Raw genomic sequence first — 12141 nt, 5'->3', positions numbered from 1 at the left:
ACCGGCCAGAGGCTACAGTTGGCCCTGCATTGAGATGTGAGTGTCCACGTCACCCTCTGGCTTGGCAGGTCACCATGCTGGGCTCAGGGACAAGGGGTGGAGGGAGCGGGTGCTGTCTCCCTTTTCCACGCCCATTCCAAGTAGAAAACAGAGGTCTCTTGCTATTTGACAACAGAAAACTTTGTACAGTAGAAAGAATAGAAAGAACTTTGTGAAGGATGGTACTCAAGTGAGTAGATTTCTACAAAATAGATGAGGTTTAGGAAACTTTATGGCACAGAATTTATTTGTTCAGTTTTGCTGCAATAGTATTTGTCATGGTAGGTGGTTTTGCTGTTGTTTTTGATAAGCGTGTAGATGTACCTGCATGTGTGCCTGTGTATCTTTGTGTGTTCCTCTGTGTCTAGGTATTTCTACATGTCTGTGCATGTGTGTATATGTGTGGGTGTCTGTGTGTTTCTGTGTGTATTCTTATGCGTGTGTGTCTGTATCTATGTGTCTGTGTGCATGTATGTGTCTGTACGTGTCTCTGTGCATGTGTGTTTGTGTGTGCATATGCTCTGTATCCATTACCCCCTTGCCTGAAACATGGCCACAGAGATGTCCTCATTTTGGTGTTTCTTGTTGTAAAATCCTTGAAACAAAGTCCACATGGGCCACTTAGGCCAACACCACATGCTGGAGAGCACCAGGGTGCCCAATACTAGATATGCAAGCACCCTTATCAGGCCTCATCTCAAGGGTGGGGACAGGGGACACACTCCTCAGTCGCTTAGACCGTCCTCAAACAGCAAGTCACCATATTGGAGACAGTTTTTGAGCACATGCTCCATGTAGCCTGAGCTAGCAGCCCCTCCTGCCTGCAATTAACTAAAAGTATTTAGCTACGAAGATTGATAAAAGATCTTAAACGCACGTCCCTGTGATGGCATTACACATGGATAACCAGCTTCTGAAGGCGCCTACTTCTCCCCCTTCAGATTTATGCCTTCTTCCTCAGTCATTTGTCAGCAGGTCTTCAGTCAACAAAAGGAAGACAAAACATCAAGATGCCAATTTTCGTACATGCAGGCAGTCAAAATGGCCACAGATAGGCCATTTTGACAGTCTGAAAATAAACAGGAGGAGGGAGGGAGAAGGATGGAGCTCCATCATGAGAGGGTGGCTTTATGGCAGACAGCAATTAGGGGAACCTCATTCCAAAACAGAAGGTTCTGTGCTGCCAGGATGAATGGTGTGGAGCCATTCCAAGTGACTGCAATGAATGCATGGCATGTGGCCCCCACTGCAATCCATGCTATCCCTCTTCAAGGGGCCTTGTAGAGAAAGGTTTGAAACCCTTTCCTTGGCCAAAAAGGGGTGTGGCTTTTGTGCAGGTGAATGGGATCTTTCTTTTCTTTTCTTTCTCTCTCTCTTTCTTTCTTTCTTTCTTTCTTTCTTTCTTTCTTTCTTTCTACCTTCCTTCCTTCCTTCCTTTCTTTCTTTTGAGATGGAATCTCGCTCAGTTGCTCAAGCTGGAGTGCAATGGTGCGATCTCAGCTCACTGCAACCTCTGCCTCCTTGGGTTCAAGCAATTCTCCTACCTCAGCCTCCCAAGTAGTTTGGATTACAGTCGCACACCACCACACCCAGCTAATTTTTGCCTTTTGAGTAGAGACAGTTTCGCCATGTTGGCCAGGCCAGTCTCAAACTCCTGACCTCAAGTGATCCGCCTGCCTCGGCCTCCCAAAGTACTGAGATTACAGGTATGTGCCACCGTGCCTGGCTGTGAATGGGATCTTTCTAAAGCCAGGACCTAAGCCCCAGGGTAGATCCCTTCATCTCCCGGCCAGGAGCCTCTCTGGGGGTAGTTTTGATTCCCACTTGCTAGTTCCCACAGGACACTTGTCTGGGTGGCAACGTGGAGTGCCGGAGCCTGGGAAGATGCACTTGACCAGCAGGGGAGGGTGGAAGATGGCCCCTTTCACTGCGAGCCCAGGGCAGCCAGCAGCCTCAGCAGAGGTGAGGCCCAGGCAGGAAAGAGGGCAGAGTGACCCCTTCCATCCTCCACACCTGCACATAGGAACCTCCAGTCTGGTGACCAAGAGAGCAGGTGTCTCCTTGCAAGTCTCAGCCCTCAGACCTTGCCAAGAAAGAGCACCGTTGCTTACTTCAGACAGCACACAGATCCCTGGTCCACGGCAGGAAATCACCCAGCCACATGCTCACACTGACCTGGTGGCAAAGGCCTCTCTGAAAAGGGTCACCCTGCATAAGCCTTGGGCACAGGATGGAGCAGAAAAAAATAGAGCATCTCACGTCCCACCTGACACAGGGGCAAGTGACAAAGCTGCACCTCTCCCTTTGGGAGTTACCAGTCATCTGGGTGTGCCAGCACCCCCAGATCTTTCTGATCAGAAGAAACCAGATAAAAGCCATAAATGCACTTTGCAGAAGAGTGCCCACCTACACACAAGCTCCCATCTGAGATCAGGAGCTGACAGGCTACCAGGAGACTCATCAGAAGCCCAGGGGTAGAATGTCAGAACCAGCTTAATCTATTAAGTGCAGAACATCAAATGTCCTTTTAGATGCTACGTGTGGTTGTGTGCTTCACACATACACAAACATTCTCTGCACTTGAACAACCTCAAGCATCAGGGCCTCCTTCAGTTTTGCACCCCAGGTGTGTCTTTACCTCCCCCTGGTCCTGGCTCAGCACCCCAGGTATCGATCTGTGCAAAGAGGCCAGCAGAGAGTAGAGATGAGAAGGCACCCAAGGGGACATCCTTGTATCCCATGGTTGTGGAAAACAGCAGCCGTTTTTCGAGTGGGGACTTGCGAACCCCACAGTGGCTGGCAGCAGCTGGTGTAGGGACATGACAGCCATGGGGACAAGTTCTCCATCCAGGCCCACAGGCCCACCCGCCTTCCCCTGCCACCGAGCACAAAGCAGGGTCACCCACCTGGGCCTCTGCTGTCAGGCTCGGGACTCAGGAGAGCCCAGGAGGCAAGTTATTCTCCACTTGTCCCCACTCGGCTGCAGGCAGGACCCTGATCTGCAGTGTGGCCTCAAGACACTCGGCCTCCCCGTCAGTGATGCACTGGGGGCCAGCTTGTGCCGGTATGCAAGAGCCGATTGTTAAATTCTCAGGAATTTTGTGAGCTGAATTATTCAAATCATTATGCAAGATTAAGGTATAAAAACTATAGGGGCCGGGCATGGTGGCTCATGTCTGTAATCTCAGCAGTTTGGGAGGCCGAAGTGGGCAGATCACTTGAGGTCAGGAGTTCAAGACCAGCCTGGCCAACTCTACTAAAAATACAAAAATTAGCCAGGCATGGTGGCGGGTGCCTGTAATCCCAGCTAATTGGGAGGATGAGGCAGGAGAATCCCTTAAACCCAGGAGGCGGAAGTTGCAGTGACCAGAGATCGTGCCACTGCACTGCAGCCTGGGCAACAGAGTAAGACTCCTTCTCAAAGAAAAAAAAGAAAGAAAAAGAAAAAAAAACTATATAAAATTAAAATGATAAAAAATTAATGTTAAATTATACAAGATATAACTAAATGAATTCTATTAAAACAAAGGTTATAAATACTTAAACCTCATCACTTCCTTATTATTTTTACTGCATCTTAATAATAGCTATGCTTTGAGGTTCTTTAATTGACTGAGTCTATAAGGCGGAAGTACTCTATCGTGCTGTGCTACTGCGTATCTCAAACCCATGTTCACGCAAGTCATGTTGGCAACTTGAAATTGGCCCTGGTGGGAGTATTTACACAACAGGAACAGGCAAATGCTACAGGTCGGCAGTGATTTGTTTCATGGATTTTCTATGCTTAAAAGAGCATCTTGTCTGTAGCTAGAACACTGTGAGTAGCACAAAACATTGAGGAAACTTTTCTGAATATTGAAAAACTATTATCCAATTCAACAAAGAAGCCGCTCATGGCACTAAGGCTGCAGCCTGCCCCACGTCTTTGTTGTTTCACTTTGATCTGCTCCTTAACATGAATGAACATTTCAGTGTTTGTGCCAACACCACACTTGCTCATCTGCTGCAACCATTGCTTGGCTACGGATATGACAGTGCAAAGTCACGAGAGCTTTCTATGAGACTCAATCGCCTCTGCGGTATTTAGGACAGAGACTATTGCATATTTTGTTATTATTTGTAAATTAAGTGCTATGCATCCTTTATATCAGTACATGTTACTATAAACTTATGTATGTATACAATACATTTGTTTCCTGGAAAGCTGGTTGTTAAACGTTTACCAGCATGCCATGCTCTTCATCTACAAGATGCCTATCTTGACCTCACACTTCCCCCATTGTGCTGGCAGGTGCCAGGGAGCCCATCAGATAGACAGACAGACACCACAAAGTAGAAATGATTCCTTTCCATGTTAATGTGTTAAAAAAAAAAAAAAAAAAAAAGAGAGAGTTTAGCCTCTCCCATAAAGCACCAAATAAAATCTAGAAAATGGGCTATGACTTTTGACCCTATTTTCGTGTGTAATACTTTTTAAAGGATCCTTTTATTTATTCAAATAAAATAATAAAATTAAAAGTATCATTTAATTTTTAATTTTTTTCACTCTGTCGTCCAAGCTAGAGTGCAGCGGCAGTCTCAGCTCACTGCTGAGATCTCCTGGGTTCAAGCAATTCTCCTGCCTCAGCCTTCTGAGTAGCTGGGATTACAGGTGCCTGCCACCATGCCCAGCTAATTGTTGTATTTTTGGTACAGATGGGGTTTCGCCATGTTGGCCAGGCTGGTCTCGAACCCCTGACCTCAAGCAATCCTCCCACCTTGACCTCCCAAAGTGCTGGGATTACAGGTGTGAGCCACCACACCTGGCCAAAATAAAAAGTATTATTTAACTTCATGTAAAAATCCAATTGCACCACAGAAATGGCAGGAATAAAAGAATCTTAAAATGAAATAATTTATATAAACTTTAACATAAAAGGTAGAGCCAGGCATGGTCACTCACGCCTGTAATCCCAGCACTTTGGGAGGCTGAGGCAGGCAGATTGCTTGAGCTCAGGAGGTTGAGACCAGCCTAGACAACATGGTGAAAACCCATCTCTACAAAAACCAAAATTAGCCAGGCGTGGTGGTGCACACCTGTGGTCCCAACTACTTGGGAGGCTGAGGTGGGAGGATTGCCTGAGCTGGGGAAGTGGAGGCTGCAGTGAGCCATGATTACACCACTGCACTCCAGCCTGGGAGACAGAGCAAGACTCTATCTCAAACAAACAAAAACAAAATAAAACAAAACAAAAAAACAGGCCAGGTGCAGTGGTTTATGCTTGTAATCCCAACACTTTGGGAGGCCAAGGCAGGCAGATCACTTGAGGTCCAGAGTTTGAGACCAGCCTGGCCAACATGATGAAACCCTGTCTCTATCAAAAAAATACAAAAATTAGCAGGGCGTGGTGGTGCACACCTGTAGTCCTAGCTACTCGGGAGGCTGAGGTGGGAGAATTGCTTGAACCCGGGAGGCGGAGGATGCAGTGAGCTGAGATCAAACCACTGCACTCCAGCCTGGGCAACAGAGTGAGACCTTGTCTCAAACAACAACAACAAAAACAAACACCCCCCAAATCAATCTAAGGTGGAATATGTGTAAAAATAAGCTATTTCTATAACTGTAATAGACTCACAGCTGGACATTTGACTGCAGGTTGGCTCCCTCAGTGAATTTTTCTGTTTTGTACACAGATAGGGAACTAATCCTTAGTGAGCACCCTCACTGTATATCAGGCTCTTTCAGAAATGCTGTCCTGCTTGTATTTGTTTATATATTCATTTCCTAGTGTTTCCAGAAAAGATTTGAGACCGCTTATAAAAATACATACAATACAACAGGATAGAAAAACAGATAAAGACATTAGACCAAAGGGTAAGTTAGGGCAGAAAAAAAAATGTGTATAAAGCTGGTGCACGGAAATACAAACTGTGACATGCTGTCACCAAACTGCTAGTGGTTAGATGCAAATTGGGTTCTAAGTGTCCTGGAGTCCAAGCACAAAGAAGAAAATAATCAGTTTGAAGAGTCACAGTGTCTGTAAGACATCCATTGCTCCAGAGAGGCATGGATTTCCTGGATCTGGAGTCTGAGAGTCATCCTCTCTGGGCTCCTCCTGTGGAGGTCCTGGGTGAAATGCGAACAGCTTAACGTCATCTCAGCAATAAATTCCACTGTGAGTTTCCAACCTCTGTTTCTTATGCAGCCTTCAGCACAAGCCACGGCAATGTACCCATGCCAAGAAAGAATGCCCACATCTGACTCAGGAAATGAGATTCTCTCAGGATCTCAAGCACTGTGAGATCCAAACACACAGCTCTTGGACTGACTATATGGATACAGGGGAAGTTCCCAAAATATAGTTACGTATTGCTTCACTACGGGGATCTGTTCTGAGAAATGTGTCATTAGGTGATTTTGTTGTTCTGCGAACATCGTATACAAAACTTAGATGGTAGAGCCTACTCCACACCTAGGCTCTGCGGCATAGCCGGTTGCTTCTAGGCTACACACCTATACAGCCTGCGACTGTACTAAATACTGCAGGCAATAGTAACACAGTGGTGAATATTTGTGTCTCTAAACATAGAACAGGTACAGGCAAAATAAAGTGTCTTCATCTTATGAGACCACCATCATATATGTAGTCTGTCATTGACTGAAATCTTGTTATGTGCCCTGTGACTGTGTCTAGGTTCATGGCTCTCAATCTTATTAAATTTACTTTCTCTTTTGAGAAACAACACCACCATGCTCTCCTTTGTGAGGTTTCAAAATGAATATTGGGCATAAAAGTAAATCAAAGAAGTTGTCATGTAAGGTGTGTCTTTTTGAAGTACAAGGACCCCCTGGTGGTTCTGACATTGAGAATTGAGTGCACCCTGTAAGAAAAGTTGTGTGCTCCTCAGCTTCAACTCACCTAAAAATTAGGGCTTTGTAATTTAATTCTGTTAATCCTGTGATGTGCTATTATCAATGAATGAAGAAATAAGACTGAGAGGATATAATTAACCTACCCGAGACAGGTAAGGCTGCTAGTATATAGTGGGGTCAAACTATTGTCATCTCAGGAAGGCACACAGTGACTTGCTCACATTGCCAGGGCTGAACCTTGCACTGGAGCCCTCTGGTTGACAAGGCTAGCCATCTAACCACTACACTGCAGGACGGGACCACTCAGATGTGGCTGCTTTGTCTGACTTCTATGTCCAAGTCATTTCCACTTCCTCATATCCACAACACGCTGAGAGAGAAAATTAAAGTATTCTTCCTAGATATTTGACTGTGTGATTCCAAATATTTTGGGGTTCACAGACCCCTTTGGGAATCTGACAAAAACTGTAAGTACCCACCTACACAAAAGCTTGTTTACAAGTTCATGGAGCTCAGAGCACCAGGAAACTCATCAGGAATCCGCAGACTCAATGCTCAGAACCCACTTCATCCATTAAGCACAGAACCTCAAATGCCCTTATAGACACCACATGGCATTGTGCGTTTCACACATACACAAACTTTTCCTGCACTTGAACGACCTGAGCATGGGAGCCTCCTTACATTTTGCATCCCAGGTGTGTCCTGTTTGCCTCCCACTGGTCCAGGTTCAGCATCCTAGGTACCAAAGTGTGCAAAAAGGCCAGCAGCTAGTTGTGATGAGAAGGAACGTGAGAAAACTTCCTTGATTACAATGTGGGAAGCACCAGCGCTTTGATGAAGGGGTTGCACAAGCCCCACAGTGGACAAGGAGGAGCCTCGTCTATGTCTTAGGCTCTGGACCCCCATTCCGTGGTTCTGTTCAGTTCTCATGTCTGTGCTTGAGAGTGGGTGCAACTGCTCCCAGTTCACACTCCCAGCTGGCAGGTGCAGAGCCAGACTGACCTGGCTGGCAGGAAGCCCCAATGCTTTCATCTATATCACACTGTCTTACAGGAAGTGGAATGTGCCAGAGGCCTCAGATGCCTCTTCTCTTTCTTCCAAGGGTCCTGTCAAAACCCCAGCATGCTGATGGCACTGGGGTGCACCACGATTAGGGATGATCATTCAATTATCTTTGCTTTTCCTCTTTCAAGCTTTCATCCTCATGTCTTAACCTGGATTTTCATTTAAGGTTTTGCCCTTGTGTCTTTAACTCAAGAACCACTTTACCAGATACCCCTCGTGGGCCAGGCACTGCGCTGGGTGCTGGGACCTGGAGGCACATGTAGGGCATGTCCTTGTCCTCAGGAGCTTTGGTCCAGAGAACCTGGCAGGCCTGCAAACCAGAGCCCTGGGTGTGTGCTGGTGGTTGCTGGGGACACACAAATGGGCTTGGGCACTGTGACTGGGAGGAGACATTCGCACCTGCCCTGGACGTCAGAGCAAATGCAAGTTGCCTAGGTGGGAAGGTGGGGAAGGGATTCAGGCAAGCAGGAGCACGCCAGGGAACATTCCACAAATGGGAGGGCTGCTGTGGGGTAGCAGCAGGCTGGCAGTGGGGTAGCAGATGTGACAGGAAAGGCACTGCAGGCCCACATGTAATCACCAACTTTTAGCTGTGATTTTCCTGTAAGAGTTTTGTGATTGATTTCCATCTCAGTATGTTGAGATTTCCATCTACGTGCTGTCTTCCTGCGGCTTCATCATTTTTTCTTCCTCCTCACCTGCTTTGGAAGCTTTTCTCTAATCAGGCTCAGCATCACCTTTGAGCACAGCTCACCTGCTCTGCTGGGCCTGCAAGAGGGGCCAGGCTTCTCTGTCTTGCTGTTACCTCTCTATACACGTGAACCCTGCAAGCCAGGATGCTGGCCACCGGTGGCCAGTCCCCAAGGCTGCAGACCCCAGGCTGCAGGTGGGCTCACAAGGTCAGAATCCTCACTCAAATGGGATCTGGCCCTTTGAGTCCCCTCTCTACATCCTAGAGGCCACAGTTTACTCTCGAGGAAGGCTGTCAAGCCCAGCTCACAGCCACTTGGCTGACCAGATTCTGTGGGGTGGTTGAGCCCAGAGGATGGCAGATTCCTGGCTGGAATTCTGTAGTCCCCCAGGGGCCTGGGTCCTCATTCTCTCCATTCCTGGCTTTCTGCTTCCTTCCTGGAGAGGAGTCAGGTCTGGGTAGCTGGGCCTGTGCTTGGGGTGCCAGGAGCCTGCACCAGTGCAGTGAGCTTCGCTGGGCAGATGAGGGTGTATTCAGTCCTGCAGCCCCTGCCACAGAGCAAAGGCTCAAAAATGCATGCTGGGCCAGTCACAGTGACTCATGCCTGCAATCCCAGCACTGTGGGAGGCCAAAGTGGGAGGATGGCTTGAAGCCAGGGGTTGGAGATCAGCCCAGGCAACAAAGCGAGACCCCATCTCTTCAAAAAATAAGATTAAAAAATTAGCCAGATACAGTGGCGTACCTGTGGTCCCAGCTACTCAGGAGGCTGAGTTGGGAGGATCGCTTGAGCCCAGGAGGTCAGTGCTGCAGTGGGCGATGGTCTCTTGCCACTGCACTCCAGCCTGGGCAACAGAGCAAGACCCCATCTCTGAAAAACAAAAAACATAAGCGAAAAACAACCCCCACAAAACCCATTGAACACCAACAACAACAACATAATCATCCATGAGAAATACTATGAAGAGAGGCAAATACAGAGCTATTCTGGAATCAGGTAGGGGTTGGGAGAGAGAATGATGGATGGTCAAAAATTCAAAAGGCCTGCTATATTCCAGAATGTTCAAAGAGAAGGTGTAATCACCAGGCCATGAACGCCAGTTTTCCCAAGAATGCTCAGGATTTGGCTACTTCTGCTCTGAGGAAGAATGAGTCTAATTTTTTTTAACTCTTTATTTTGCAATAATTTTAGATTTGGAGAAAAATTACAAGGGATAATACAGAGAATTTCCATATTTCCTTCACCAGGTTCTTCTAATGTGAACACCTTACGTAACCATGGTACATTTGCCAGAACTAAGGAGTAATTGTTACCACAGTATTAGCGAGATCCCAGGTCTTGTTAAGATTTCACCTATTTTTCCACTAATGACCTTTGCGGTGTTGCTTTAGGATCCAATACAGGATGCGAATTCTGGGTTTGGGTGTCCTGACCATCATGTCTCCTCTGATCTGTGACGCTTTGCCTGTCTTTCTTTGTTTTTCATGACCTTGACATTTTTGAAGGTGAAATATGTTGTGGAATCTTCCCCAGTTTGGATTTGTCTGATGTTTTCTCATGATTTGACTGGGGTTATGAGTTGGTGGGAAGAACCGCACTGTCGTGGCAGTTCACAATAGCAGCCCAGCTTATTCCCGGTGATGTTAAGCTTGGTCCCTTGGTGAAGCTGGCATCTGCAGGTTTCTCCTCTACAGAGCTACTATTTCTCCCTTTCCATACTCTTAGTCCAAACCTCACTCAAGGTGAGGGGAATTAAGTCCCCCTCTCCCGAGGGAGGAGGATATGCACATATCACGGCAATTTCTTCTCTGTTACTGCAAACGCACAATTCCTTAGTTCCTTGGTAATGTGGGTGGATGAGGGTGAACTTCATCCACCCACATTACCAGATAAATGGAAACGTTGTCAAAACCTTACAATTTACACAAATCCTTTCAAAATATGTGATCAACTATGCTTTCCTTTTCACAGTTGGTGTTTCCTGCTGAAATAGATCTCTTAAACAAGAAGATCATCATTACATCTATTCAGTTACCCCATTCCTGAATGCCTGAAAAATGGAACAACTTCATTCAGAAACAAACAAAATAAAATGAAAGCAACAGTCATTTGCCTTGAGCCAGATGCTGCCCGCCTGTGACCACTAACCTCTGTCAGCTCTGCACAGTCAATATCACCTCCTATCAAGAGGCCGAGTGACTCGCCGGGAGCGCAGCAGTGGCCTGTGTGTGCCCGCTCAACCCCCTCTCTACATCCCACGTCCCTTCTCTCCTCTGTGGCACATTCACTGCCTTTTCCAAAAAGCAGAATCTACCCTAGATGGATGACCTTTTACAAATTAAAAATTCTCAAAACTGGAAATGCACAAACCATGGAGCAATCTATTCATAGCTGAGGCAGCGATCCATTCATGCCTCTTCCTCCGTCTGTGGCACCCACAGCAATGTCCTTGCCTGCCTGCCCCACGACAGGCCTTACAGCACCATTTGCACAGTTTAAAGGAAGACGATAAAGAACCCGGAAGACGCAGGGCCTCACCTTGGCAATGCTTCAGTGGTGTTTCACCATAGCTCTTCAGATCCCGACACCCTTACAGTGGAGCAGGCTCCTAGCGACAACGAGCAACTTCCAACACCATCCTAAAGCAAAAGCCAGTCCCAGATGAATTCTTCTCATCTCAATCAGTTTTCATGGCTTGTGGCTTTCTGCCGGCAGCAGACAGAGGTGGCAGCACCCCCGGTCTGCGATCAGAGCCTCCCCAGTCCCCCGTGAGCAAGTGCAATGGGGGCCCCGCCCTCCAGCCGAGCCCTTCTGAAGCTCCTGTGGGCTCCCTGGGTTTGGGGGTGTCCCTCTGCTCCAGGAAAACTCGTGAGGAAGAACCATGAGCAGCTGCCCTGTCCCTGGCCCTGGGCAACGTGGGTCACAATGCCCTTCTGTCACCAGAAAGTTTTCTCATGGGGTTTTGGTTTAACAGCACGGCTGGTATTTTTCCTGCACCAAGTCCGGCAGAGTTAGCAAACCTCCATGCTGACTCTACAAGGTAATTTGCCCTGCTGTGTGGACAAATGCTGCAGATCTCATGGAGAGGGCTTGGGCTCTGCCATGTGCCATCTGTGTGCACCAGGGCAGCCGTTCTTTCAGCCTCACTGGTTTTGTTTTGTCTTTAAATGATGCTAAAATAGCTAGCTCACAGGATACTATCAGCATTAAATGGTAGAATGGGTATGAATGGTGGGCATAGAATTGGTGCTTGGTAAAAGCTAATTTCCCATGTGTTTTACAGTACCCTAGCCAGTAGTTGACTTGGATCTCAGAGCCTCCTCAATGGTGGAAATTTGCTTGGCTATGAAAACTCAGAGGAGTAGAGTACAAGAATAATGGAGGTAACGGGAGAAGGATCCCAACATCTAGAGTGGTGAGTGGTGTCTGGAGTGGTGGGTGGCATCCTGTACACAGCAGTCAAAGGACCAATGGGACCAAGAAGGCTTCTGT

At 47.3% G+C, this 12141-nt stretch overlaps 1 protein-coding gene across 1 annotated transcript in view; it reads right to left on the bottom strand.

Moving 5' to 3' along the window:
- BLK (BLK proto-oncogene, Src family tyrosine kinase) overlaps positions 1-11392 on the bottom strand; it is a 70348-nt gene extending 58956 nt beyond the window's left edge. The window contains exon 1 of the mRNA XM_003805320.5: positions 11188-11392. The gene's annotated coding sequence lies outside the window, so the exon portion shown is untranslated. The remainder of the gene's footprint in view (positions 1-11187) is intronic.
- Positions 11393-12141: the final 749 nt, after the last annotated feature.

The sequence above is a fragment of the Pan paniscus genome, chromosome 7, assembly GCF_029289425.2.
Source record: "Pan paniscus chromosome 7, NHGRI_mPanPan1-v2.0_pri, whole genome shotgun sequence".
Classification (NCBI taxonomy): domain Eukaryota; kingdom Metazoa; phylum Chordata; class Mammalia; order Primates; family Hominidae; genus Pan; species Pan paniscus.
This window is presented reverse-complemented; position numbering and strand designations above follow the sequence as displayed.